The sequence below is a fragment of the Peromyscus eremicus genome, chromosome X (genome assembly GCF_949786415.1).
Source record: "Peromyscus eremicus chromosome X, PerEre_H2_v1, whole genome shotgun sequence".
NCBI lineage: Eukaryota > Metazoa > Chordata > Mammalia > Rodentia > Cricetidae > Peromyscus > Peromyscus eremicus.
In genome coordinates this window covers 36,371,614-36,399,327 of record NC_081439.1, presented here as the reverse complement: position 1 = coordinate 36,399,327, position 27,714 = coordinate 36,371,614, and the positions used below count along the sequence as shown (strand labels likewise).

General features: G+C 36.9%; 1 pseudogene; it reads right to left on the bottom strand.

Annotated features, from left to right (window-relative positions):
* Window positions 1-289: 289 nt before the first annotated feature.
* Window positions 290-27,714, bottom strand: part of LOC131899998 (protein PPP4R3C-like) — a 91,780-nt pseudogene continuing 64,355 nt past the window's right edge.

Genomic DNA, 27,714 nt, shown 5'->3' with positions numbered 1-27,714 from the left:
AAGACCTGAGTGAAAATTGTATTACTTTATCAAACTCGTTCCTCCTCCAAAACCATGCTGCCAAAATAAGATGTTCTTGATAAGAAATTGTCACTCAGGGGCTGGTTATTTTATACTATGCATCTCTATTATGGAGGATTTCCTTTATACAAAGTTGAGGCTTTTATTCATCATATTTTCTACTTATTCTGCCATATCTAAATGTACATAAGAGAAAGGTTGTTTAATTACATTTCACAGTTTGTGATATTTATAGAATTTTATTTGAGTCAAAAGTTGAGGGCATCATCTAATTTTTATGAACCAGGATTAGGTCTTTTGTTTTGGAAGGTGCATCTTCTTCCTCTTCATCATCATCATCATCATCATCATCTGGGTAGTCCACTAAAGGAACCATGCTACTGTAGCGTGGCCTACTCATTCTACTAGCAGAAGCATCAGAATGAGATGAAGAACAGTCACATGCTTCAGATGAGTTTCTTTCTGGCTGTTCTACTTTGTTTTCACTTGTCTTATTAATTTTCATAAACACATCATAATGATTCGGGAAGTCCCTTATCATTGGTAGAATTACTTTGGTATTTTGTCTGGAATGCATTTATTCCTTGACTTTTACCTCCACAGCTTTCATATGTCTGAAGTATATTTTCTGGTATATTATATTATGTGAATCCCTTCTTACTTTACTTTCTCTTTCCTTCTCTTCTTCAAATTTAATCTTCAACCCTTTAAATGTCTGGACATACTCAATTGATTCAAAAAAGCCACAAAAAATTTCCGCAATAAGAGACTTGATTTTTTTCTGCTCTTATAAATTCAAATAGCCTAATAATAGCTGAGTTTAAGATATTATACAATTTTCCATTATGCAGAAAAACATTTATAACAGGTTCAAAAAGATTTTTCCTAATTATGTAAAGATAATAATTTCATCGTTAAGACCAATCATCTGTCTCATAAACCTGAGAGCACATAAAACCATAAAAGTGTGCTTTGAACTCATCAGCACCAGGACTCTGCCGAGCAAGTTGTTGCTCAAAGTATAATTTTTAATATAAGTTATGTGGTGATTACACAAAAGCTGAGCAATTCTAAAACTACTCTAAGCAATTGTGCATTTTGGTAATTATCAGGACAGATTTTGGCCCTGTTATCACTATCATTTTGTCCTGTGATAGACAAAATTGGTGCTGCCAAGTTATTAATGCAGTATGTATAGAAGAAATTCATAAAGTCTGTTCTTTCACATCCATTAACCATTACACGCATGTTTTCTGGTCAAGAAGAATGTGGAGAACTGCTGTTAAACTTAAAACATGTGAAGATTCAGAATCAGGATCAGAAATTATTTGTTTGATGGGCCAGGCAGTGGTGGCGCACGCCTTTAATCCCAGCACTCGGGAGGCAGAGCCAGGCAGATCTCTGTGAGTTCGAGGCCAGCCTGGGCTACCAAGTGAGTTCCAGGAAAAGGCGCAAAGCTACACAGAGAAAACCTGTCTCGAAAAAAAAAAAGAAATTATTTGTTTGATCATTATATTGATGAGAAAGTCATCATCATTTTCGCTGTTTTGAGCTTCTTCCATTTCACACACTCAGACTACTCACGGATTATATTCTACTAGATAAGTAAATATTTCTAGAGCAGTTTCTTCTATTTGGTAGTCTTGCATATGTACTGAAGCTTTCAAAACACTTATGATTCCAAGCTTTATCATTGTTTTTCAATAATGCATCTTTCTTTGGAGAATTTAATATCTTAGCAAATTCACAGAATCCCTTGAAGAAAAGTAGCAGCAGTTCACGCTTTCATCACCTACAGTGTTATCTTTTAACTGAGTGAAAACTTCGAGCAAAAACATTTCATCTTCCTGCAGCATGGCAACTATTTCAATTTTTTTGGAAAAAATTGAAGTCTTGCCTTGGAGGAGGTGGGAATGGGGGGTGGATTGGGGGGAGGGCAGGGGTAGGTGGGAGGAGGGAGGACAGGGGAATCCGTGGCTGATATATCAAATTAAATTAATTATAAAATTAAAAAAAATGAAGTTGTAAGATCAGAAAGACAATTCTCCTGAAATTTGAATGGTATAGGTAATAGAATGTCACAAATACATTGCATTCTGTAGGTCTGGTAAGTTATTGGCATAACTTCCTTGAATTTTGCATTTTCAGTCAAGAATTTCCTGTGCTGACATGGTTAATTCAAAACAGGGTCATACTCAAGGCATCCTACCATATCCATGACACATTCATCAGAAAACATGATATTAAACAAATGTACATTGTTGAGAAATAAGATTCCTTTAATAATAATATGTAAAACATGTTCAGCTGGTCTTCACAAGTGTGGAAGAGCTGTAGCAATTTTTTTATGTAATCTTGATTTTCTAAGAGCAGAACCAGCTGTTCCTTGCAGATTGGTGATTCTTCCACAGCATTAAATAAATCTGCAAGGTTTTCAAGTATATGGAGTTCACAGGTTGGTTCCTCCAACAGAGTCCAGATCTGGGGCAGATCTTGAAAACTGTATAAATAATCTGTAAATTCTTGTGTGATATATATAATTGGATCTTTACCTTGAACTTGGCAGATATCTTCCCAGATATCTTGACAACCCTCTGGGTCTCAGAAATATATTGCCATAGTATGGTTATTAGGGTTCAGTCCAAATAATTAAATCCCTTCGTGGTTTCTTATAGCGTACATCAAGACAGATTGTAACCTCTACTAGCAGTGAGCCATCTGATTTTGAGTGAACAAGCAGGCACATGTCGTGGAATCATTCCATGTATTTGGTTGAAATTTGTCCTGAGCCTATACGTTTCCATGGCTCATCTTTCCTCATGACATAGATTTGTACACTATGAAGTCTATCATCCTTGTGGATTTGTGACCTTGTCTTGCTAGGCTACATCGTTGGGCAGACCTTGGCTTAGAGTACTCTGGCCAAAGTGGCCAGAAATGTCTCAGAGGTTGCAATTCTGAAAAATCATAAGGGAGTAGATTAGTGGGGATTCAAAGAATGACAGAGGCTAAGAGAGGGCCCAAGGTCATTAAAATTTCGGGGGGGAAGGCCCTGAAACCTCTCAATCCTCCACTACTGAACTATCCCTGACAAATCTCTCTCCTTTGTGCTTGAGTCTCTGAGCCTGCCTTAGTTCTGGCAAGAAGCTCGTGATTCACTCAAGATTCTTCCTAAAAAGAATGTGCCTGTATAGTAGATATTGTTAAAGGGACCTGCTTCCCCTCTCTTAAAAATAAAAGTCTAGAAGATACTCTTTTAGATTTTGTTTCTCAGAAGTATTTTCACTCATCAGAAATGTGGGGCTTGGGCACTTAAGCAAAAGTAAATTTAATTAGCAATGTTTTGGCCAATTCTACACTTCATATATATTTCAATGAAAGGCTGAGGCTAATAAGAAGCAAGTATACATCATCTACAGACAAAATGCCCTCACAAGAATCATAAAAATGATTGAGTTTCTCTACAAGATGTGCTCTAAATCTATCACATTTCTACATATTAAAGGAAGATCTTGTTCTAAAAAGGAATACATCAGCTGTATAGCTCTATTCTATTCAGGTTGAAGTTTCACCTTTCAGTACAGTGGATGAAATATTTCCTCAAACGTTTTCCTTTGCCTAATTATGCATATTGTTATTGGGAAACTGAGTAAAAAGGGAAGTGAGTGAAATTTTGCCAAGATTGAGAATTGACACCTGTAAATTATTTCATTTTCTTTTTTTTTAAATTTTGTGTATTGCCTTGAACATGCTATGGCCATTTCTGAAGGTCTTAGACATGCTAAGAAATGACTCTAAAACTAAACTATATCACTAGCCTGCATTTAGTCATGATGATGAAGATAAGAATAACCTCATAGCAGCCAAAATGTCAGTGAATACTTGTTATGAAGAAAAGTATTAATGTGATAGATCAAGTGTCATACTTGAATGTTTACTACATTTAAAACAGGAATTTACATTTTTGCCTAATTTTCATAATAGTCTAGCAATACAGGTATATTAATATAAGAATCCCTTTAGGGTCAGGAAATTGACAAAAAAAGTCAAATAAATTGTCAGAGTTCACAATTTAATAAATTGAGGAGTTCTAATTTGTACATATCTTTCCAATTTCAAAATTGGTTAAGTGTGGAATTAAACTGCTATTGCCTTTTCCTGGTCTTTCATTACACTTGTAGGAGGCCAGCTCCCACCTTTTAAAGGGTTCCTATGGAAAGGAGAGAAGAATAACAAACGGTTTAGATAGAAAAATTGCATAGAGGAGAAAGAAACACAGGATAGCTTCGGGAGGATCTGGTCAAAATCCATCAGTCCCCTCTGGCTCTTCAAAAGGGCTTTTTATAACAATGCCAAGGGGCGGGGCAAAAGACCTTCCCCTTGCTAGATCAAAGCATACTGCACAGCCAAGTGCAAACCCTTCCAAACACCTGGTAACCACACCCGTGGTCCAATCATTCTTCTATGCAGCCCTGCTGGGAAGCTCAGATTCTCAAACTCGAAGTAAGTTTTCACTAGGAAACCTCTGTGCGTCTCTACAACACTCTACTTCACATTCATCCCATCTATATAATTTGTAATCAACGTAAAATAAGCAAGACAAGATGAAAGTCACATATTTCCTCCTTTAGATCCACATCTGTGTATAGATAGACATTGAAAAAATAGAAGGTTTGATATGGCAACTCTGTTACATATATCTTAATAGTGTCTAAGTTGATTTTTTAATTTGACAGCAGCTTCTGCAGCTTTCTTTTTTTTTTTTTAAGAAATATTTCTCCCAAATGTTAACCCTGTTATTTCAAGAGAAAAACTGACAATTGACCACATTAAGCCTATTTGAAAAGTCTTATTTGTAGTAATCACTTAATTTTCCATGGCACTGTCAATGTATGCTTCTCTTGAAACATGACATTCAGTAGACTATACTCTAGAATATTAATAAGAAAAGTACAGCTTGGGTACTATGGATATTGAGTGTAAATAATAATTATTTATGAAAAAATTCAATTGGTTGTAGAATAATATAAGTTTAGAAACAAAAATTATGAATTGTGTAAATATAACAAGAAATGACTATTTTAAGAACTGCTACATGTATAGTTAAAATACTTCATTTTAATAGGAAATAATTAGAAATATAAAAAATAACATTTATGTTATTCATCAAATTTTTGTCCCTGCTGTGTTTATATTGTCTCATTAACAATAATTATAATACCATCAATTCTCTGAATATGTTCTCACAAACCATTCTGTAAAATGCAACCAGCATAAATCCATGTATTCTCAGTTTTATCCCTTGGAATTTCTTTTAGGCCAATAAAGGTCCATTTATTTTAATTAGGTTAACAAGAGTTGCTTTACAATGTAAAAGGGCCTCTAGGCCACAGTTGTTATTGCTATTGCTGCAGCAGTTTCCTTTAGTTTCTTTCTTGTTTAAGGAAATAATATTCCTCTTTGCTTTATTAATTATACCACCCAAGAATATTATACTGCTGTTTTGGTCCCCGTTGTTTTCCAGGGAATAAAGAAATATATGTAAGCAACAGCCATGTTCTAGGGAATCTAATAAATTTATAATTCCTCTTATTTTATTTTTAAAATCAATCATCATATAGTCATGGCCACAAGAGAATATTACTGCTACAGTGGAGGGAAAAAAACCTTCCAAACACAAAATTTCATCAAGCATTTGGTGCAAATTCTACAAAAAGTGATGGTATCAAGGCTTGAAGAAGCCAAGCCTTTTATACTTTCAATTTTCCTCTTTTGTCTTCCCAATATAAAATGCTACTTCATAGGCAAAAATAATGTTTTTAGACATCACTAATAATAAAAACCATAGTTCTAATTAGGATCTTTACAGCCTAATCATTTCTTTTCCCCCTTAACCGAACTAAATTCTTTAGCTAATCGTGTCTCTCTCATTTATCCTGCTGCAATCTCGGGAGCTACTAGCTGTGTCTAAAATACATCAGATAACTCGCATCTCAGGGCCTTTGTACCTGTTTGTACACCTGTTGTCCCTTTGTACCTGTTTTAACCAGGAATCTACTATTTCTCAGTAAGGACTTATCTCAAGCACTCATTTTCTTCAAAAATGTATTCAAATTCTCCTTTTGTTTTCAGAGGCTCACTCTATCCACTTCTTTGAAAATGTAAGGATTACCATGTTTTCCTTAATGTGTCTTTTCTCCATAGCAGTGAGCATTTTCTGACCATTCACATTTCATTAATTATGTCTTTGGAAACCAGTATATCAGTTGACTAGTATTGATCTAAATGCATTGCTTCCTGCGGCTCATTCCTAATGATGTGCATGTGTGTTTGCGTGTATGTTTAACAATGCTAACTGGTATGATCTGTATCATATTTTTAAAGCAGGTTATGACATGTCAGTAAGGAATTTATTTAAAAGTTTTCAGTACATTTTTATTTATTCTCTGTGTGTGTGATAGGCGGAAGAAATACGTGTGCCATGGTATATATGTGAACGTCAGAAAACCATTTGTGATAGTTGGTCCTTTCCTTCCACCATGTGGATTCCAGGAATGGAACTCAGAGCATCTAGCTTGGTAACAAGTGCCTCCACCAGCTGAGTCAACATTCCAGTCCCAAAATTTAATTTTGATTTCTACAATAAAAATAATTTAAAATAATACCCCACTTTTGTTTACATAGTTACCTCCAAATGTGTTAAAATCCCTTAAGACATTTACAAAATTCCAGTTAGACTATCATGTTAAACAGAGATAAAGTATCTCATTACTTCTTAAGTGTAATGACTGTTTAGTTTATATATACCTTAGGCACCTCATATGTGTTATATTGAGAGATCCCAAAAAGTAAATTTTAATAAATATCATTCTTATAAAACACCTGCAAGCACAAGCTTTTTTGGATAGATTAGTTGGTTGGATAATTATGGAGTACACTAAAATACAGTAGATACATTTAATGACTAGGTAACTAGTAAAGCCTCATTCCCCTGTTGTAACAACCAATACTGCCAAATATCCACAGGCTGGTGGGCAAAGGTGCTTCATGTTGAGAATGACTGTGTGCAATCAAGAGGGATTAAAAATCAAGACAAATTCTATGCTTCTTTTTTCATGTCTAATACCGTAAACGAAAATATTTGAAATTCTGCCATCCAAAATTTCCTTTAACTAGAATTTCTGCACATTCATTATAAAACAGCAGTGGCATTCATTACCAGACCTTTCTCCTGGAAAATAGTTAGGAAAATTTGCTACTTTAGCTACCCTATTTTAGTTCTACTGCAGCACTTTGACTGTAGCACCCAAAACTGTTTATAATACCTTACTCATTTTTATCTCCCCAGGTTTCACCTCTTTATGATCATCTCCAACTACCCTCTGTTCATGTTGCTCCAGCTCACTGTCCTTGTTGCATTATAGTGGTCCATCCAACCTTCTGTTGTGCTGCGCACCTGCACCAGAACTCCCTGACACTATATATTTCAGGTAATACGGTATTTTACATTTTGTCTGAAATGTCAGTACTTCAAAAATGCTTCTCATACAATGTGAGACAGCATCTTCTTCTTCTAATATCATTCTACTTTCATCTATAGAGAATTTTTCATTTGTAATTTTTCCAGCAACTAAATACACACAGAGATATATATGGATATGTTATATATGTTTATATAATATATCTGAAATATTTTATATATAATTTATATAATATATACATATATGCTATATTTATTATTCATGTATATATAAATACAGCCTTCTGAGTCCATATAGTGCTATTTGCATGTATATATGTTTAGGACTGACTGCTTGGAATTAGAAAGGGGGCTTTCCTAGAAGACTAATTATTCTTCTCTCAGCAACCATTAAATGAGTGTAGCTCTTCAAGTAGGGGTAGAACCTTAAGAAATTTTCCCCATCTACATTGACATGTCAGCTGGTGATCCCATTGTTCAGGTCTTATGTAGACAAACATATTTTTTACATTTCATGGATACAGCTTCCCTGTTATAAACAGAAACTACTATCTCACAGCATATATCCTGGTCCTACAGATTTTACACTCTTTCTGACCGCTCTTCTGAAATATCCTCTGGGCTTCAGGTATAGGGGTTGTGTTGCAAATGTATCAGTTAGGGCTGAGCATTCCATGGTCAGTGGTTCTGTACATTTTGACTAGTTCTTTTCAGGATCCCGTGACCTCACCAGCTATGGGTGCAGCACTAGGCATGAATTCTCTCCTATTAAGTGAGCCTTAAATTCAATTAGACTGCTGATGTCTATCCCCAACATATAAGTGCTACTACTGCACTCTTGAATATAGCTTGCCGTTCTGGTCTCTGTTACTATGTATAGGCTTTACAGTGAAGTAGGACTACTGATTGCTTGTGTCCCTTTTGTTCTGTACTTCTCCCCCTGCTGCCCCCTCAACCTCCTCAAAAGTGAAGAAGGATCTTGCCTAGCATTATTCTCCTCTATATGGATTTACTCAACATCAATAGACGTTCATAAGATAGCATGAATGTGTATGAATTATTCTACAAAGTAACTCTATTGTTACAGTATATAAAGAATTAAAATTCCCTTAATTTCATTAAAGCATTTTAAGTTAGTATCTGGTTTTACTAACCAGTCCTGTTTTCCCAAGTTTTTCCCTAAACTTTTTCAAGTCTATTATATGAGGATAATGAGGTTAGAAAAATCTGTAATGATTTAAATTGTAAGTAAATATTTTCACCTTAGATTTCAACCTTGTTAGTTCAATGATTTGTACATGGTACTCTTCTCTTTATCTTCACTTTATATGGGTCCTGAAGCCAGCTTAAATATGTACATTATATGTCTCCATATACCTTTTTGTATTCCTCATCTCCATCCTCTCTCCCTAATGAAAAACAGAGGACAACTGGATAGCAAGTGAGCCTAGTTGTTCAATTCTCTGGCAAAAAAAAAATTTAATTTTCCAAGTAGAAAGTCTTAGAAATGTCATTATTTTTCTCCAAATGCAAGTAAACTAATTTGGAACTTATTTCTTCTTTGTTCATGATACTGGTTGAAATAAAGTTCAGCAGAAACATTAGTTTTACAGGATTATAATCAGTGAACTTACAACAGCAGTATTTTGCTCCTTTTACTCTTTTAGTGTTTTCTTTCTACATATGCTTTCCTTTCTGTTTTCTACTTTGACTCGGAAATTGCTTTTGTAGACATGGACAGTGTAGCTATTACACTCTTTTATCAAGTAAGGTCATTCTCTGAGATAATTACATATATGAGCCTGACACTCATTTAGCATCACCTAAGCTCATGTAGGGGGAGAACCCCTTTAAATTTTTGTTCACATGAGTTTATCAAAATGATTTCTGTCCATAGCTAGAACAGAATTTTCTGAATAAGTATTGCTATTCTCAGCCAGTATTCTTTTTTATTTAATTTTAAAGACCACCAGGAATGGCAATGTAACAATGTCCACAGAGAATATTTTCTAATATCATTTAACTTGCACCAATAGGACATTTAGTGCCTTTTCTTTTGAGTAAACTTCCCTGTTTTAATTTCTTTCTGTTTTCTTTCCAATGACCAAGACAGAGAATGAGATTTCACATAGATTCAAGTTACTTCTTTCATACAAGGTAAGGGCTAATCTTCCCATGCCAAACATATCTGACCCAACTGTTACAATTATTGTTTCTCCTGTAACTGATAATCTGACTCGTGTGGCTATCTTATCTTTAATGCTTATTATTGTTCTAAAATTACACATACCTAATTGCACAATCTGTGTGATAGGCACATATGTTGCCCTTGGCAATTTCAGCTTATATTTTCACTTTAACAATGAAAATACGAGGATAAGAATATGCTTCTCTTTTGCAATATTTTTGAAGTCGCTCTGGGCACATACTTATGGAATCTCCTGCCATTTATTAAGAATAAACAGGAAAGGGAAGCAAAGAAAAATTAAGGCATATCCATCCCCTAGGGCTCTAATGTTCAACCTCAATTGAAGTCCCAAGTGTGTTTTAACGCCTAAGGCTTCTGACTATAAATCTGTCCCTTGGGTCTTTTCGGTTATTTCAGGGAAGTGTTGGTTGCTCATGGTACAAGAAGCAATTATCCCATGCAGACAATAGTTCAAGAAAAGACAGGAAGAAACCTGGTTAGTGATGCAAGATACTGAAAGAGGAAAGTTTACAAAGAAATGAAAATGAAAGAGCACATTTCAAAATTGACATAGCATATAATCACTCTTCATTTCATATTTAAAATAGAGGTAGTAGCACATAGCTATATTCATTTATATCAGCATTTCCATCCATATTTATTCAGTCACATACACATACATTTCTAGATTCATATTTCTGCCTTTATCTGAATGTGTAATTGAAAGGAAGAAGGCTTGGTGGAAAAGGGTTCAAACATGAAAAACAGATATCTCAAGTTGAAATCCAAGTTTTGCCAGACATTAGTCGTGTGGCATGGCCAAAGTATACCTAGTATACTTGGGTCTCAATACAAATGTCATTCAAGTAAAATCATTTTATACTTCATTCCCCTATTATAAGATTAAAACATATGCACAATGGACCTGGTGAAATCATTTAAACATATTGGTTTGTTTTAAAAATCTTTCGCCAGGCGGTGGTGGCGCATGCCTTTAATCCCAGCACTCGGGAGGCAGAGCCAGGCGGATCTCTGTGAGTTCGAGGCCAGCCTGGGCTACCAAGTGAGTTCCAGGAAAAGGCGCAAAGCTACACAGAGAAACCCTGTCTCGAAAAAAAAAAAAAATCTTTCGTCTTAAACATAATTCATTCCCTTCAAAGCGGAATAAATAAGATCAAGAAAATTAAATATATTTGTCTTTGTTACCCTAAGTAGCTAGATGTTATTTGCATACTGATTGAAGCTTTATGTGCCTTTGAATGGTTTAGAAACCCAGGGGAGCTAGACAAGAAGCATAAAGTTCCCCCCTCCTTAAGTCCCTGGCCCGAGCACTGGATGATGTGAAGGCAGCAAAAGAGAATCACAAAGAATGGGCTCTTGTGACTGGCTCATGCCTGAGATGCTTTAGAAAAGGGGTTTGTCTCAGGTGACTATTGGAGTGAGATTCTGAGTGCCCTGTAATGTATAGTAGGCCTTCTCTTCAACAGCTTTTGGTGCTCTGGATAATCTTGGCATTTTTCACTACCCTTGAGTATAATTATTTCTGTGTGAAATGGGTCAAGTTGTGTGATTTCTCTTATAGGCTGGCCCCAAAGAAGAGTCAATCTGTGTGGATACAGCCATTTCATGTGTTTCAACCTGAGTGAACGATTAAGTGGCTAAGGCTCATGACTCATCAGTTAGGGGTTAAATACTCAACACTGAGTTGGGGAGTTTCATATACTGATGCTTTGATCTTTAGGGTGAAGTTTCCCAAATTAGGTATAATTTCTTATTTATTGGCTCACTTTTCAATTTAAAAAAAATACTGGTGGATTCAGGAGGTGCTCAGAAGTTCCTATTCTTAGCTGAAGATCTGTTGACAGTTGATGATGTCAGGATAGGGTCACTTTTCTTTAAGAGTGTGGTCCCTGGTAAATTGACAAAGTTCTAGTGGATGGCCCCACACCTGATCTGGGGTGAAGTTATAAAAAAGGATGATTGTAAGTTTGAGGGTGGGATGATAGATCTGGGAGGACTCAGAGGATGGATTAGGGTGTAGATATAATGAAAATGCATTGTATGCATATATGAAACGCTCAAGGAATTAAAAATATTGTATTATAAAAATAAACAAAATAATAAATAAAAGACAAAAAGTGGTACAATTTCAGTCTACAGAAATTTATTAGTGAAGATATGTACATGTTTGACATAAAAATAATATTTATTAAAAATATCTCAATTTAGCGGAATATAGTGTCTCTTGAAAGCTACTGGACTTGGAAGCTGAGCATTCATCTGAAACTCAGAGCAAATGTGAGGTTTTATCTTGGATTTTATATTTTCAGTGTGTCACTTGTCAGACCACCTGAAGGGCCTACACTTTACTCACCTTCTGCTTCAGTTCCCATTGTGGTGTGATGAAATAATAGCTATTATTTTAATAAGCAATTAAGCAAATATTAATTGATGCCTTGTTCTCTATTTGATATTTAACCAAAAAAAAGCTAAAAATATTTTGCATCTATTTTTTCTATTTAAATTCCAAAAATATGAGAAAATGCATTACATGCTGATCTAACAACATAAATCATCCTTAATATCTAAATAAATATCACCATATTGCTGATAATTCAATATTTAAAGCTGGAATTGATATTTATGAAAGTTAATAAAGATTATTTCAAGTATCAAATGAGCATTTTCTAAGTTCCTACTGTGAACTAGGAAAATTGTTGGTGACACAGAGGTAATACTAAAATAAATATTCCCTTTATTCCCTCTTGAAATGTCAGTGTTGAAAGGGAAAGACTTGAGCACCTATAATGTAAGCACCTCACAAGACAACCTAAGTATATCAAAGAAGTTTTCCCAGGGATAATATGATGGTACTGCACACTGAAGTAGAGTTAGGATTACAGATGTGTGTGGGAGACAGGGTGGCAAGGGGACAAGAGGAGAAAGAAACAGAGCTAGAAAGAAAAGGGGGGAAAGTACTAGATTATAAAATTCATGTAACTAAACTTGAAAGGATGAGTGTTTCAGCTTCCTCCTTGTTTCAGAACTGTGTGGAGAATGAGAACAAGCCTAGGCTTTTAATAAAGGATTCTGCAAATATCTTAGCAAGGCATGGCTGTGATCTGAACTGCAATGTCAGCAGTGAGGATGAGAAGATAAATTCAAGAGATATTTAAGGATTTTAATTAACATAGCTTCCTGATTGATTAGAATAATGGTGAGCTGAGACACAATAAAAATAATTACCAACTTGGGAGATGCTGATGTCTTTCAAATTGAGGTTGTGGCACTTAGAATACAGTTAGAACATCATAATAACGTGGTTATGGTATGATACAATGACTATTTAATCTTTTGATTCTATTTATATGGGTATAACACAATGATGCTCTTCAGAAAAGAGGAAGAAGCTTTAGCAATGATGAACTGAATGTTTCCATGTCATAGTGTTGTTCCTGCAGAAAAATGTAAAGTAACGCTCAATACTGAAGAGAAATTTCAATGCATGTTAATGAAGAAGTACAACTAAAATGTTGAGCCTAATTCTACCATTTGTGACATTCTAGTTTTATTGCATTATTGTTTGTTTTCCATTTTCAGGCTTGTCTCTATGTAATGACTGACAGACAAAGCACCAGTATATAAACAAATAAAATTGTTTTATAGACTGTGATTGACAAATATGAAAATTGTCACCCTCCTTTTTTCCTTCTACTACCCACAGAGTTATTGCTTGGAACAAGTTGGAAATATCTTGCATGAAATCTATGTTCTTTCCTCATCATTTAAAAGTTAAATTTCTGTCAATAATAGTAAGCAAAAGACAGGTCAAAAAGAGTAGAGATAATTGTGATTTCAATTCTATCTTTCTGTCTGTCTGTTCGTCCTTCCATCTGTCCATCCATCCATCTATCCATCTCTATCTATCTATCTATCTACTTACCTACCTATAATATATCTAGCTGTCTGCCTGTCTATGGACAATGTTTTTAATCACCTGTAGAATAGAGTAGGGTTTTTCTCATGTGATATGACATGGTGAAATAAAAGATCTCATTGTCAGCACTCAGAAAACAAGTTATGAAATTAACTTCTAGACTAATGGCAGACTTTAAACAAATGTTATTAAAATCATTTATTATCTCTAAACTCTACAGGAGAAAAGGCATATTTCATTCATATTTCATGATTTGTTGGCCAAATAAGTGCACATATTTTTACCAAACGTAATGAATGTCAGAAAAATATAATCCTAATAGGTAATTCCAAGTATTAATATATCTAGCAGAATGCATTAATGACATTCACACTGCCTGTACTAACACTTCTCAGTAATTAAATTCCTTTTGATTATAAAGATATTTGATTTATATAAAATGTATTTTGCATGTGGATATTAAAGAATACAGTCTTTCTCTTTTTTGAAAGAATAGCTTCAGAATTTGATAAATATCTGGGCAGGACTTGGCCTTTGCTATGACTTTAAACCATTTAGACTAGGGTGTGCCAGAATGTGACTGGAAAAAGAAAAGGAGTCTAGTTCCAGCAGAAGCAAAAATGAGCAGAGAAATCTAGATTCAGAGGTAGCCATTGCAACAGAAGGGTGCCTTTGTGCCTCTCGACTGGAATATCTTTGTGCTGCCCTTTATCAACTTGAGCTACTAGAGAAATCAAACTGAAGCTAAATTCATAAAGAAACCATCTTTTCCAGAATCTTCATTCTATTCATCTGACATGTACTTCCTAGAATATACCATTTAACACTTGGATATTGAATGCTGCATGCATTGGGTTCATATATTTTCACTATATCTCCTGCCAGCAGTGAAGTAACAGAGACATGGTTCCACATTGTCAACCTCAGTAGCCCCAGAAGTTCTCTTAAACTTTTGGAGCACTTGAAACAAGGAAAACAGGGATTCATGACTTTGACAAAGAGAAGAACTTGAGACTTTTTGAGTTTGAGGCAGAGTAGGAAAGTTCATTTAAGATAGTTTAATGTAGTCTTTGAACACTGAGCCTGGGGGGAAGATGGGAATTAAGAAGATAAGACATACTCAGATTTGACAAAGGAAGTTGCAGAAAGTAAGAAATATGCATCTGTAGATGTATGCTCAAGTCACAGTCACAACTAATTGCCTTAGAATTAGATATGTATATAGCTTTGGCAGTTTTCAAGTTACATCTCAAAGTATAAGTAAGGGGCTGGAGAGATGGCTCAGTAGTTAAGAGCAGTTGCTGCCCTGGCAGAGAACCTGGATTTAGTTCCCAGTACCCACATTGGGCAGCTCACAATTGTTTGTAACTTCAGTTCCAGGGGAATCTTATGTCTTCTTCTGGCCTCCATGAGCACCTGCGTGCACATGGTGCACATATAGGCACGCAGGTGCACACACATATGCCTACAATAAAAATAAGTAAATCTTTGCATCTGGAGAGATGATTCAGAGGTTAATATCACTTGCTGCTCTTACAGAAGGTTTGGGTTCAGCTTCCAGCATCCATACAGTAGCTCACCACCATCTGTAACTCCAGTTCTAAAGATTCTGACTCCTTCTCCCTTCCATGGTCATTGAATGTATGTGGTACACATACATACATGTAGGCATAACACATATGCATAAAATAAATTAAATCCTAGATATAAACAACAACAAAGATGTTGTGAAGACATTATATTTTTCCTTTTCTATCTCTTTTGATAAATTAGATAAGTAAGGTGGATCCAGGGATGCCATGAATAGAATTATAATATGGTATATATAACATAATATATAATATAAACAGGGTGACATTGTGAACCATTTGTATTGTGCAAGGAGTTTAGTGCATGTTTTTTTCTTATAAATGGGTTTCTGGTGAGATTCTTAGATCATCTTAAATTTATTCCTAGGAAGGGAGAAAGGTCTTAAGCCATTGTTAATTATGTTGTAATTCTAGCTTAGCTATTGGAGAGAGGTTTCAGCTAGAGTCGTAGGGCTCCTTTCCTATCTCATGTCCCTATAATTTCCATGTCTTTCTATCCTGGCTCAGTTAAATCATTAAATGTTTTCCAAAGAGAATACATATTGTGTCCAGGGCAGCTGTCTCTGGGGTTGTGCCTTTGCATAACCACACAGCTTGTGAAGTCAGTCAGAGCAAAGTGCGGAGAATTATATAATACATAGTTAGTGTAAAGTTTAAACAGATTTTCTTTTTTCCTTCTTAACAGAATGTGGATGTTGCCTTGCCAGGAGATCCATGAGAGGCTTTAGCTAGACTGGTCTCTAGCCTCCCTTGAAGCCTGTATCTCTCAGCTGTCGTAACTTCCGTGTTCTACATTTTATCATGCTGTGCAGGTTGCTTTAGGCTATCAGAAAGGTTCATTGTGGTAAGTTATCAGTGCCCCTCTGCTTACAGTTGAATTCATTTCATTCCTTAAAGTCTCTCTTCCTGGATACAGGGTTAATCAACTGTAGTACCAGGTCAATCAGTGTGACTGCTTCATTTCCCATTTGCTATTGCACTCATCTGGAAATGTTGGAACTGTCAGTGACACTAACTACACACTCTCCTGTAGTGGGTAGCCATTCCAGCTTTGATCTGGAAGTTCCAACCCCCATAGAGACTTCAGCAACTGTCACGCCTATAAGGTGGGGCCAAGGGAGGCGCCTGGAGACCTGAGATCTGGATGGGCGGCGCACTCACTGGGTTCCGGGACCTTTGACGGTGAAGGTGGGCCAAGCAGAGCTCCAGAGAACACCGCTGGACTGCCATACACCTTCCCCAGACCCCGCGACCTACCTATCTCTTAACTTGTAAGTTACGCCATTAAATAAATCTCCTTTTAACTACGTGGAGTGGCCATAATAATTTCACCAATACTCTCCTCTATTCTAATTCCCAGTTGTGCCTGCCTTTTTCTGGATGACATCTTTTCTACTTGAGGTCTCATTTACTCTGGATTGAAAAGTGTATTATTTTCAAAAATACATTTTCTATCAATTATAAACTATCAATTTAACAAACATTTACTGAATGCCAATTTTATCACATACAATGCAATTTCTGGGGATTAAAAAATGGATTGTATGTGGTCCCTGTCTAATGCTTCCATTATATCTTTGGAGTTCCAATTCAGAGAATCTAAAGCAGCCATGTAACTATCCTGACAGGCATAAAAATAATCTATAGGAATATTCATGTCTCTTCCTTTGATTATCAGACAACTGAAATAAGGCACTCCAGTGAATTGGAACTTCTCCCAGGAATCTCATAATGGCAAAAGGAAAAGACTGAAATGTGATGGCAGTCAAAGGATTGTTTGTTACCTGGAAAGAGATTTCACACAGTTCTGACAACTTGTCAGACCACCTTGCAGGATAGATTGGATCCTAAACAATGGTGGATTGGACCATTTCTTGACTGGTATTGCTAAGTTATGAATATCTATGGCTCTCTACTTAAACCTAAACCTCATATCAGGATCTTGAAAGATGAACCAGAGGATGGGCTGTTGGCCACTGGACTTAGCTAACTCTCTTCCCAATGTAGAAACATTGAATAAATCTATTTTCTGCTTTATAGTATTACTTGTTTCTTTAATTGGTTTATTAGGGTTGGGTATACAAATATGGCTACTAGCCTATAAAGGCCAAGGTTTTTGCCTTACTAAGTCCAGTAATAGGCATGTGTATCTCCTAAAACTACACCCCACTAAAATGTACTAAAACCAGGGCTGCTGCTCTCTGACATGTTGAATGCTATGAATAACTATAACATAAAATAGTTCATCCTATTATAAACCCATTTTTTTTCATTGTGGCAAATATTTAAAAGATTTAGGTGTAAATTATTTAAGTACATAATTATATTGAATTGGAAGGCAGCTATAATCACTACTGTGTCACCAACAATAATTGTATTGAATTAGAAATGCTTGGTTTTCAAGAAAAAGTTTAAAAAACTTCAATAAAATATTGAGGTAAAGAGGAAGAGGAGAGTGAGGAAGAGATGATGATGATGATACAAGTTACTAGAGAATATCTGGGACTATGAGGAACAAAGTTACACTTATTCATTTTTTTTCCATGACAATAAACACACAGCAATCTTCCAGTGTGTGCACAAGTTAAAATCTTGCATTATAAACTGTTAAATGCTGTGAACTATGCCCAATAGGAGAGTATCTCAAGCTGAGTACACAGACATTAGATGAGTAACTTTAACTCACTATATACATAAGCTTCATTTTATTTATTTATTTTGGGTTTTCCAGACAGGGTTTCTCTGTGTAGTGCTGTCTGTCCTAGAACTCCCTCTGGGAACCAGACTGTCCTTGAACTCAGAGATCCACTTGTTTCTGCCTCTCAAGTGCTGGGACTAAAGGTGTGTGCCACCATTTCTGATGATAAGCTTGGTTTTAAAGACATTTCTTTAATTTTATTTGTACTTTATGTTCTCAAGTATATGTATCTGTAGCATGTGCATGTGATTGTCTAAAGAGGTAGGAAAAGAATATCAGATAAGACTGACCTGTCACTCAGCCCACCATGGGTGGCACCATTCCCTGTACAGTTTGTTTTGGGTAGCATATGACAGCTAGTTAAGCATGAGCCTGCAAGCAAGCCAGCAAGCAGCATTCTTTTGTGACTTCGGCTTCACGATCCTGCTTGAACTCTTGCCTTAACTTCTCTGAATGATGGAATGTAACCTAAAGCTGAAACAAATGCTTTCTTCCCCTAAGTTGATTTTAGTCAGAATGTTTTATCACAGCATCAGGAATTAAATTTATCAACCCAGTAATTATTTATGACCATTTCCCATTTTCAATTTCATTTTTTCTCTTGGTCCCAGTACTTCCTACAAAACTAAAATATTTAAAGTCTGCCTAGTCATGCTCATATTTTGTTCTGTGGATCAGCTGATATAGATAGATGATATAGATATAGATATGGATACAGATTAGATATAAATATAGATATGTGTAGATACCTTGTAAGGTGCAACATTTCAATAAGAACATAATAAGTTCTTTCAGTTTTATATTAGTAATATCAAAGGGTAGCCTTGCAAAGCTAATATATCATTATTGATAAAAAAAAGTCTATGATGATGGAGATATAGGTGTCTGGATTCAAATTGTGATACATTGTTTATGGATTATTTCCAAATTACCATTGTCATTCATGCAAAAAAATAGCTGAGAATGCCAGACTGTGTGATATGGTAAAACTTCCCTTTCCTTGCCATAAACTTTTACTTAGAGGAGGAATTCTGACTGAAGTGCCATAGGATCAGGATAAGGAACAGAAGACTAGAAGGGCACCCAAGTAAATTTATAGAGCTTAAATATCCCAGGTAGTTGATGTTTATCACACACTTGGATGCTAATGTAGCTAGGAAGATCACATCAGCGTCAGAAGCAGCTGTTAGGAGCATGCTATGGGATACATCATCTATGCTTTTCATCTGACAAATGCATCCTTTAAAGAAAGTGTGTGGCAAATGATGAGATAATATTAGGGAGAGAATAAACGCTCATTAACTTCACCTTACCTCCAAAAATAATTACTCACACTCCAATTGTACGTAAATATACAAATGCTGTTATTTTTCCCTTGGTTAATAGCTTTAAAATATTTCCAAGTCTCAAAATCAGCAGTATAGAAAAATACAAAAATAGGTTCAATAATCTGTAAGTGTTCCTGAGGTATTCAAATGATTTGAAAATATATGGTGTCAAAAATAACAAAAAGACATTCAAAACTCAAATGTTAATCTTTCTAGTCCAAAGCATCTATCAACTTGAATGCTCAAAATATTAGATATTTTTGTCATGTTATATTGTCTTCAGGAACTGATCAAATAACCTTCAATGAAGCACTTTCCAGCATCAAAGAAAATAAAATTTGAAAATTGAAATGTTTAGTTCTCTAATATTTTAGTTATTAAAAATTCTTTCCAAAGGCTGATTTATACTAAACATGGTATTTTAATAGTCTAGAATAATATCAAACTAAATGAAAAGAATATAATGTAAGCATTTCTACTAGATGTCTGAATTAGAGAAAAATACTATTAAATTTATTGTTCCGGGTTGGATTCTCTGAAGGCAATTTCTGTTAGAGTTCCGAAGCAAGTGTTTATTAGGGCAGAGAGATAACAAACTGTGATTTAGGCTTTCCTAGTGTCTCACAAAGGGCTGTAAGGGCTCTGCTTTTGAACTCTTGTTTTGCTCAGTGAGGCATACTGGAACTCCTCAAAAGAATGTGACCTCTGATGAGACGGTTTTATGCAGAGTTGAGCAATATGTCCTTCCTTGAAAGTAGATCTAGACGTCACTGTAGCAGGAATCTTAAAAGTTCTTATTAATAACATCAAACCTCAGCCAGGTATTGGGGTGAACACTGGAAGATCAGAGAGACAGAAAAAGCCACAGCTAACCTCACCTGCCCAACTTCTCAGCTGATCTTGTTTTCCTCAGACTGGAAGCCTCTGTGTCCTCATATCCGAATTGCTCTCAGCTGAACTGTGCTGCTCAAAACCTAAAAGCTTAACTAGCCAAATGCTGCTAGTTTCTGGTCTTCACGCCTTATATACCTTTCTGTTTTTGCCATCACTCCCTGGGATTAAAGGTTCACTTCTTGGGATTAAAGGCGTGTGTCACCATGCCTGGCTGTTTCCAATGTGGCCTTGAACTCACAGAGATCAAGGGATTTCTGTCTCTGGAATGCTAGGATTAAAGGCATGAGTGACACCATTTTCTAGCCTCTGTATCTAGTGGCTGTCTGTTCTCTGACCCCAGATAAATATATTAGGGTGCACAATATTTTGGGGAACACAATACCACCACATGTCACATCTTAGTCTCTATCAGAATCACATCTTATGTCACATAGACCTGTTTTCTCATTTGGGGAAAGATCTAGAAAATTCCAATGACTACCTGTTGCTTCGGGGAAGCTTAGAAGAAGATCAGTAAGGCAAACAATAGTTCCACTGCCTACATTTAGATACTTGATCACAGTTGCTAGCCAGTTCCCTCTTCTAATTTCACTTTAAATAACCCTACCATTTGATGACACATAAACTTGAATTTTTACCCCTTAGTTCACTGAGCATCTGGCCACTCTTTCCTCCTCATAACAGGGTGGTCATACTTGTCCCTTTACAGTTACATTTGGGCAAGGGGCTAAGATGACGCACTCATGTGCAGCACCTGGACTTCACACATTCCTGCATGGGCCTGTGGTTTAAGCAGCATTGCTTCTTATAAGGTCAGAAATTGCTTCTCCTGTCAAAAGTGACTGTTCTTGCTTGTGTGATATTGTACTTTATAGTTCGATTGGAATCCTACTGTGTTACTGAGGAACTTGTGTCCTTTCCTAACAAAAGGATTCCTAACCATGCAGAGTTCAGAGATGCAAGAATCAGAGAAAACACAAGCTCACAGTGGGTCAGTAAGGATAACAACAAGTGAACAGAAACTGCTGATTTAATCTCTTGATTTCCAAGTTGTCTGCATACGAGCAAGAAAACTACATTAAAAATTGTTAATTTGGATCATATGCAACATCCAGAAGTGTATGGGCTTATACTTCAACTGCATTCAGGAAGCTGTTCCAATACTATATGGGAATAAAAGATTCCTGGTTATAAAATATAGAATATGACTGATATACTATAATATGATGATTATGATCAGTTGTCCAATCTCATGTCCCTTTACTGTGAATAAATACCTCTTGTCTGCAACTCTGTTATGTATAATCACCATTTTCAGTACTATATAAACCCTTGGACAGTGGTGCTGGCGGAAGCCTTGCATGCAATAAAGACAAAGTAGTAACCCGACTAAGTATCTGTTATGGAAATGAAGTATTTGCCAGAATAGAAGGAGCCTAGTGTGGTCCACTTGCCACCAAGTGATAAGTTATAGTTCTTAAGGGACAAGAACCTATTAAGGCTAATATCAGGTTTGGCAATTATTGGCTCCAGTAACAAGGGCAATCTTGGTCAATGGGAGTCCACATTTTTACCTAGAAGCAGAATAGCCTCTTCTAACACTGTGGCTAGGTTGTTCATGTAGCTAGACTTCCAGCACTGGGCCATTGATAACAGGGACTTATGAACCTAAAGTGGAAAAGTGCTTTTCTGCTTAGTGTTATGTCCATGAAGGGTGATATTTGTTATGTGTTAACACAAGATTCAATAACTCACACTTTATAATACCCTTTTGTCAAAATTCACTTTTTCCTAACCCTTTTATCTTTCTCCCTCCCTCTAGGCAACTGACAATTCACCAGACTTCAACTCTCTATAATATCTTTCTCAGAAAAGGACATAGTTTCACCATAGATGCAGCAAAAATTGCTTTAAACTATAATGTTCCACAAGGAAAAACCACTTTATTGATAGAAGAAATGAACTTTGATCAAGTGGAGGAAGAGTGCCGATATCTACTGTGTCATTTAAGCATAGGGTGCTTTTTTGTTCCCTATGAAAGAATTACAGGTGGACCTCCTTAAGCTCTACCTATTAACAGTAATCTTTACAATTATCCATGGAAATATAGGAGACTATAATTCACCAACCATCCACTTTCACTTGTATCCAATACTAAGGCAATCTATGTGTAAATGAATCTTGGGTTGCCTTCTTTTCTTAAGCTAGTAATATAGAATTCCCCCATGTATTCAAAAGTGAGCTGAAGGGGTGACCTTCATGGAACAGTGGTAGTTTGCAAGGCAGTCTGAAGAACCTGCCATGCATCTTACTTGTACCCACTACTACCTGAGATCAATGTGACACATCAGTGCAATCTTACATTAGAATTTTTTTTAAATTTTATTTTACAATATAATTTAGTTCTACATATCAGCCACGGATTCCCTTGTTCTCCCCCCTCCCGCCCCCCTCACCTTCCCCCCAGCCCACCCCCATTCCCACTTCCTCCAGAGCAAAGCCTCCCCCGAGGATTGAGATCAACCTGGTAGACTCAATCCAGGCAGGTCCAGTCCCCTCCTCCCAGGCCGAGCCAAGCGACCCTGCATAGGCCCCAGGTTTCAAACAGCCAACTCATGCAATGAGCACAGGACCCGGTCCCACTGCCTGGATGCCTCCCAAACAGATCAAGCCAATCAACAGTCTCCCTCATTCAGAGGGCCTGATCCAGTTGGGGCCCCTCAGCCATTGGTTCATAGTTCATGTGTTTCCATTCGTTTGGCTATTTGTCCCTGTGCTTTATCCAACCTTGGTCTCAACAATTCTCGCTCATATAAACCCTCCTCTTTCTCACTAATTGGACTCCCAGAGCTCCACCCAGGGCCTAGCCATGGATCTCTGCATCCAGTTCCCTCAATCATTGGATGAGGTTTCTAGCACGACAATTAGGGTGTTTGGCCATCCTATCACCAGAGTAGGTCAGTTCGGGCTGTCTCTCGACCATTGCCAGCAGTCTATTGTGGGGGTATCTTTGTGGATTTCTGTGGGCCTCTCTAGCACTTTTCTTCTTCCTATTCTCATGTGGTCTTCATTTACCATGGTCTCCTATTCCTTGTTCTCCCTCTCTGTTCTTGATCCAGCTGTACCAATACTCTTCAAATTGTTCCACACCATAGAAACAGAAGGAACATTGCCAAACTCTTTCTCTGAGGCTACAGTTACCCTGATACCCAAACCACACAAGGATGCCACAATGAAAGAGAATTACAGACCAATCTCCATCATGAACATTGATGCAAAAATACTCAATAAAATACTGACAAACTGAATCAAAGAACACTTCAAAAAAATTGTCCACCATGATCAAGTAGGATTAATCCCAGAGATGCAGGAACGGTTCAACATATGAAAATCTGTCAATGTAATCCATCATATAAACAAATTGAAAAAAAACCCACATGATCATCTCATTAGATGCTGAAAAGGCCTTTGACAAAATCCAACACCCCTTCACGATAAAGGTCTTGGAGAGATCAGGAATATAACTTGAACATACTTGAAAATAATAAACCTAGTTTACAGCAAGCCAACATCCAACATCAAATTAAATTGAGAGAAACTCAAAACAACTCCACTAAAATCAGGACCAAGGCAAAGATTTCCACTCTCCCCATATCTATTCAATATTGTACTTGAAGTTCTAGCTAGAGCAATAAGACAACAAAAGGAGATCACGGGAATTCAAATTGGAAAGGAAGAAGTCAAACTTTCACTATTTGCAGATGATACGATAGTATACATAAGTGACCTCAAAAATTCTACCATGGAACTCTTACCACTGATGAACACCTTTAGTAATGTGATGGGATACAAGGGTAACCCCCCAAAAAAATCAGTAGCCCTCCTATATACAAATGATAAATGGGCTGAGAAAGAAATCAGAGAAACATCACCCTTTACAATAGCCACAAATAATATAAAATACCTTGGGGTAACTCTAACCAAGCAAGTGAAACACCTGTATGACAGGAACTTTAAGTCCTTGAAGAAAGAAATTGAAGAAGATATCAGAAAATGGAAAGATCTCCCATTCTCATGGTTAGGTAATATTAACATAGTAAAAATGGCAATCTTACCAAAAACAAACTACAGATTCAATATAATCCCCACCAAAATCCCAACACAGTTCTTCACAGATCCTGAAAGAACAATACTCAATTTCATATGGAAAAACAAAAAGCCTAGGAAAGATAAACAATCCTTTACAATAAAACAACTTCTGGAGGCATCACCATCTCTGACTTCAAGCTCTACAATAGAGCTATAGTAATAAAAATAGCTTGGTATTGGCATAAAAACTAATATGTGGACCAATGGAATCAAATTGAAGACCTGGAAATTAACCCACACACCTACAAACACCTGATTCTTAACAAAGAAGCCAAAACTGTACAATGAAAAAAAGAAAGCATCTCAACAAATGGTGCTGCCATAACTGCGCATCAACATGTAGAAGATTGCAAATGGATCCATATCCATTGCCCTGCAAAAAACTCAAGTCCAATTGGATCAAAGACCTCAACATAAATCCAGTTACATTGAAGCTGATAGAAGATAAAGTAGGAAATAGTCTTGAACACATTGGTACAGGAAACCACTTCCTAAGTATAACACCAGGAACACAGACCCTGAGAGCAACAATTTATTGGTGAAATTATTAAGGCCACTCCACGTAGTTAAAAGGGAGATTTATTTAGTGGAGTAACTTATAAATGAAGGGATAGGTAGGTTGTGGGTTCTGGGAAAGACACAGCGCAGTCCGGTGGTGTTCTCTGGAGAACTCTCCTTGGTCTACCTCTAGCGTCCAGGGTCCAGGAAACAAGAGAAGCGGTCATCTGGATCTCAGGTCTTCAGGGTCCTCTCTTGGCCCCGCCTTGTAGGCGTGACAGTTACTGAAGCCTCAATGGGGGTTAGAACTTCCAGATCAAAGCTGGAATGACTACCCACTACAACAATTAGTAAATGGGACCTCCTGAAACTAAGAAGCTTCTATAAGGAAAAGGACACAGTAAATAAGACAAAATGACAGCCTACAGAATGGGAAAAGATCTTCATCAATCTCACATCTGACAGATGGCTGATCTCCAAAATATATAAAGAACTCAAGAAACTAAACATCAAAATACCAAACAATATAACTGAAAATTGGACTACAGAGCTAAACAGAGAATTCTTAACAGAAGATTCTTAAGTGGCCAAAAAACATTTAAGGAATTGCTCAACATCCTTAGTCATCAGGGAAATGCAAATCAAAATGACTCTGAGATACCATCTTACACCTGTCAGAATGGCTAAGATCAAAAACACTGAAGACAGCTTATTTTGGAGAGGATGTGGAACAAGGGGAACACTCCTCCACTGTTGGTAGGAATGCAAACTTATACAGCCACTTTGGAAATCAATATGGCAGTTTCTCAAAAAATTGGGAATCAATCTAACTCAAGACCCAATAATATCACTCTTGGGCATATACCCAAGGGATGCTAAATCATACCACAAGAGCACTTGCTCAATTATGTTCATGACAGCATTATGTGTAATAGCCAGAACCTGGAAATAATCTAGATGTCCCTCGGCCAAAGAATGGATAAAGAAAATGTGGTACATAATGTGGTACATATACACAATGGAGTATTACTCAGCTGTAAAAAAAAAAAAAAACCAACAAGGACTTCATCAAATTTGAAGGCAAATAGATGGAACTAGAAAATATCATCCTGAGTGAAGTAACACAGACTCAGAAAGACAAACATGGGATGTACTCACTCATAAGTGGATATTAGATGTAAAGCAAAGGATAAGCAGACTACAACCCACCACTCCAGAGAAGCTAGGTAACATGGAGGACCCTAAGAGGGACACATGAATCATCTTGGGAAGGGGAAACATATGCAATCTCCATGAGTAAACTGGGGATGAGGGGGCAATAGAGGGAATGGGGGATGAGAACATGAGGGAACAAGATGGTTGAGCTAGGGGAGGAATGGAGTGGGAGAGCAATAAAAGAGATATCTTGATATAGGGAGCCATTAAGGGATTATGGAGAAACCTGGTGCTAAGGAAATTCTCAGGAATCCACAAAGACAGCCCCAGGTTATACTACTAGCAATAGTGGAGAGGGTGCCTGAACTGGCCTACCCCAGTAATCAGATTGGTGAATACCCTAATTGTCATCATAGAGCCCTCATCCAGTAACTGATGGAAGCAGATGCAGAGATCCACAGCCAAGCACCAGGCTGAGCTCTGGGAGCCCAGCTGAAGAGAGGGAAGAGGGATTATATGAGCAAGGGGGTCAAGATCATGATAAGGAAATCTACTACAGACAACTGAACCAAGCTGGTAGGAACTCATGAACTTTAGACTGACAGCTGTGTAACCTGCATGGGACCAGATTAGGCCCTCTGCATATGGGAGACAGTTATGTAGCTTGGTCTGTTTGAGAGGCCCCTGGCAGTGAGATCAGGATCTATCCCTGGGGCATGAGCTGGCCTTCTGGAGCCCATTACCTATGGTGGGACACCTTACTCATCCTTGATGCAGGGTTGAGGGGCTTGGTCCTACCTCAACTGAATGTACCAGGCTTTGCTGACTCCTCCTGGGAGCCCCTAACATTTTGGAGGAGGAGATGGGGGATAGGTTGGGGGAAATACTGGGAGGGGGAGCTGGAGGAGGGATGAGAGGCAGATCTGTATTTGGTATGTAAAATGAATAAAAAAAATTCTTAAATAAAGAAGACTATACACTTAAATGGGCTGAGTACACAGTAGGATAGCAGGTTTAGTTAACTTGTCCTTAAGAGAACAATGTAACAAATCTTATGATGGCTTGTTTTTCCCCTGCAGTTTTCTTTTACAAACTAAGGCAAATACATAGATTTAATCTTAAATTACATAGTTCTTGATGTCCCAGACCCAGAATAATCTATTTGTATGTAGTGGTAATCATTTGCTGAGAACAGCAAATAGGTTGAAAGCAATCTTATACAACAAATACCCACCAAATATTGCAAACAACATGAGCTATAACTTGATAACATCTATTTGCAGTGATGTTTGCTTTATCAGGTTCAGTAAAGTAACTTATTCCCTTGTGACATTCTCTTAAAGATTTCTGTAAATAATTTTTTCATTCCTTTCCCATGTTGTCCTGGGTAATTTTATGTCAACTCGACACAAGCTAGATTCATCTGAGAGGAGGGGACTTCAACTGAGAAAATGCCTATATAAGATGAGGCTCTAGGGCATTTTCTTAAATAGTGATTAATATGGAAGGGCCACTACTATGCTGGTGATGCTAGGTAATGTAACAAAGCAGATCGATGGATCATGAGAAGCAAGCCAGTAAGCAGCACTCCTCTATGGCCTCTGCATAAGTTCCTTCCTCCAAGGTCCTGCCTTGAACTCCTGTTTCATCGAATGGTGGACTGTTACCTAGAAGCATAAGATGAAATAAATCCTTTCTTCCCCAAGTTGCTATTGGTCATGGTGTTTTATCACAGCTAGAGAAACCCTAAGACACCTATCATGTTTTCTATGTTGTT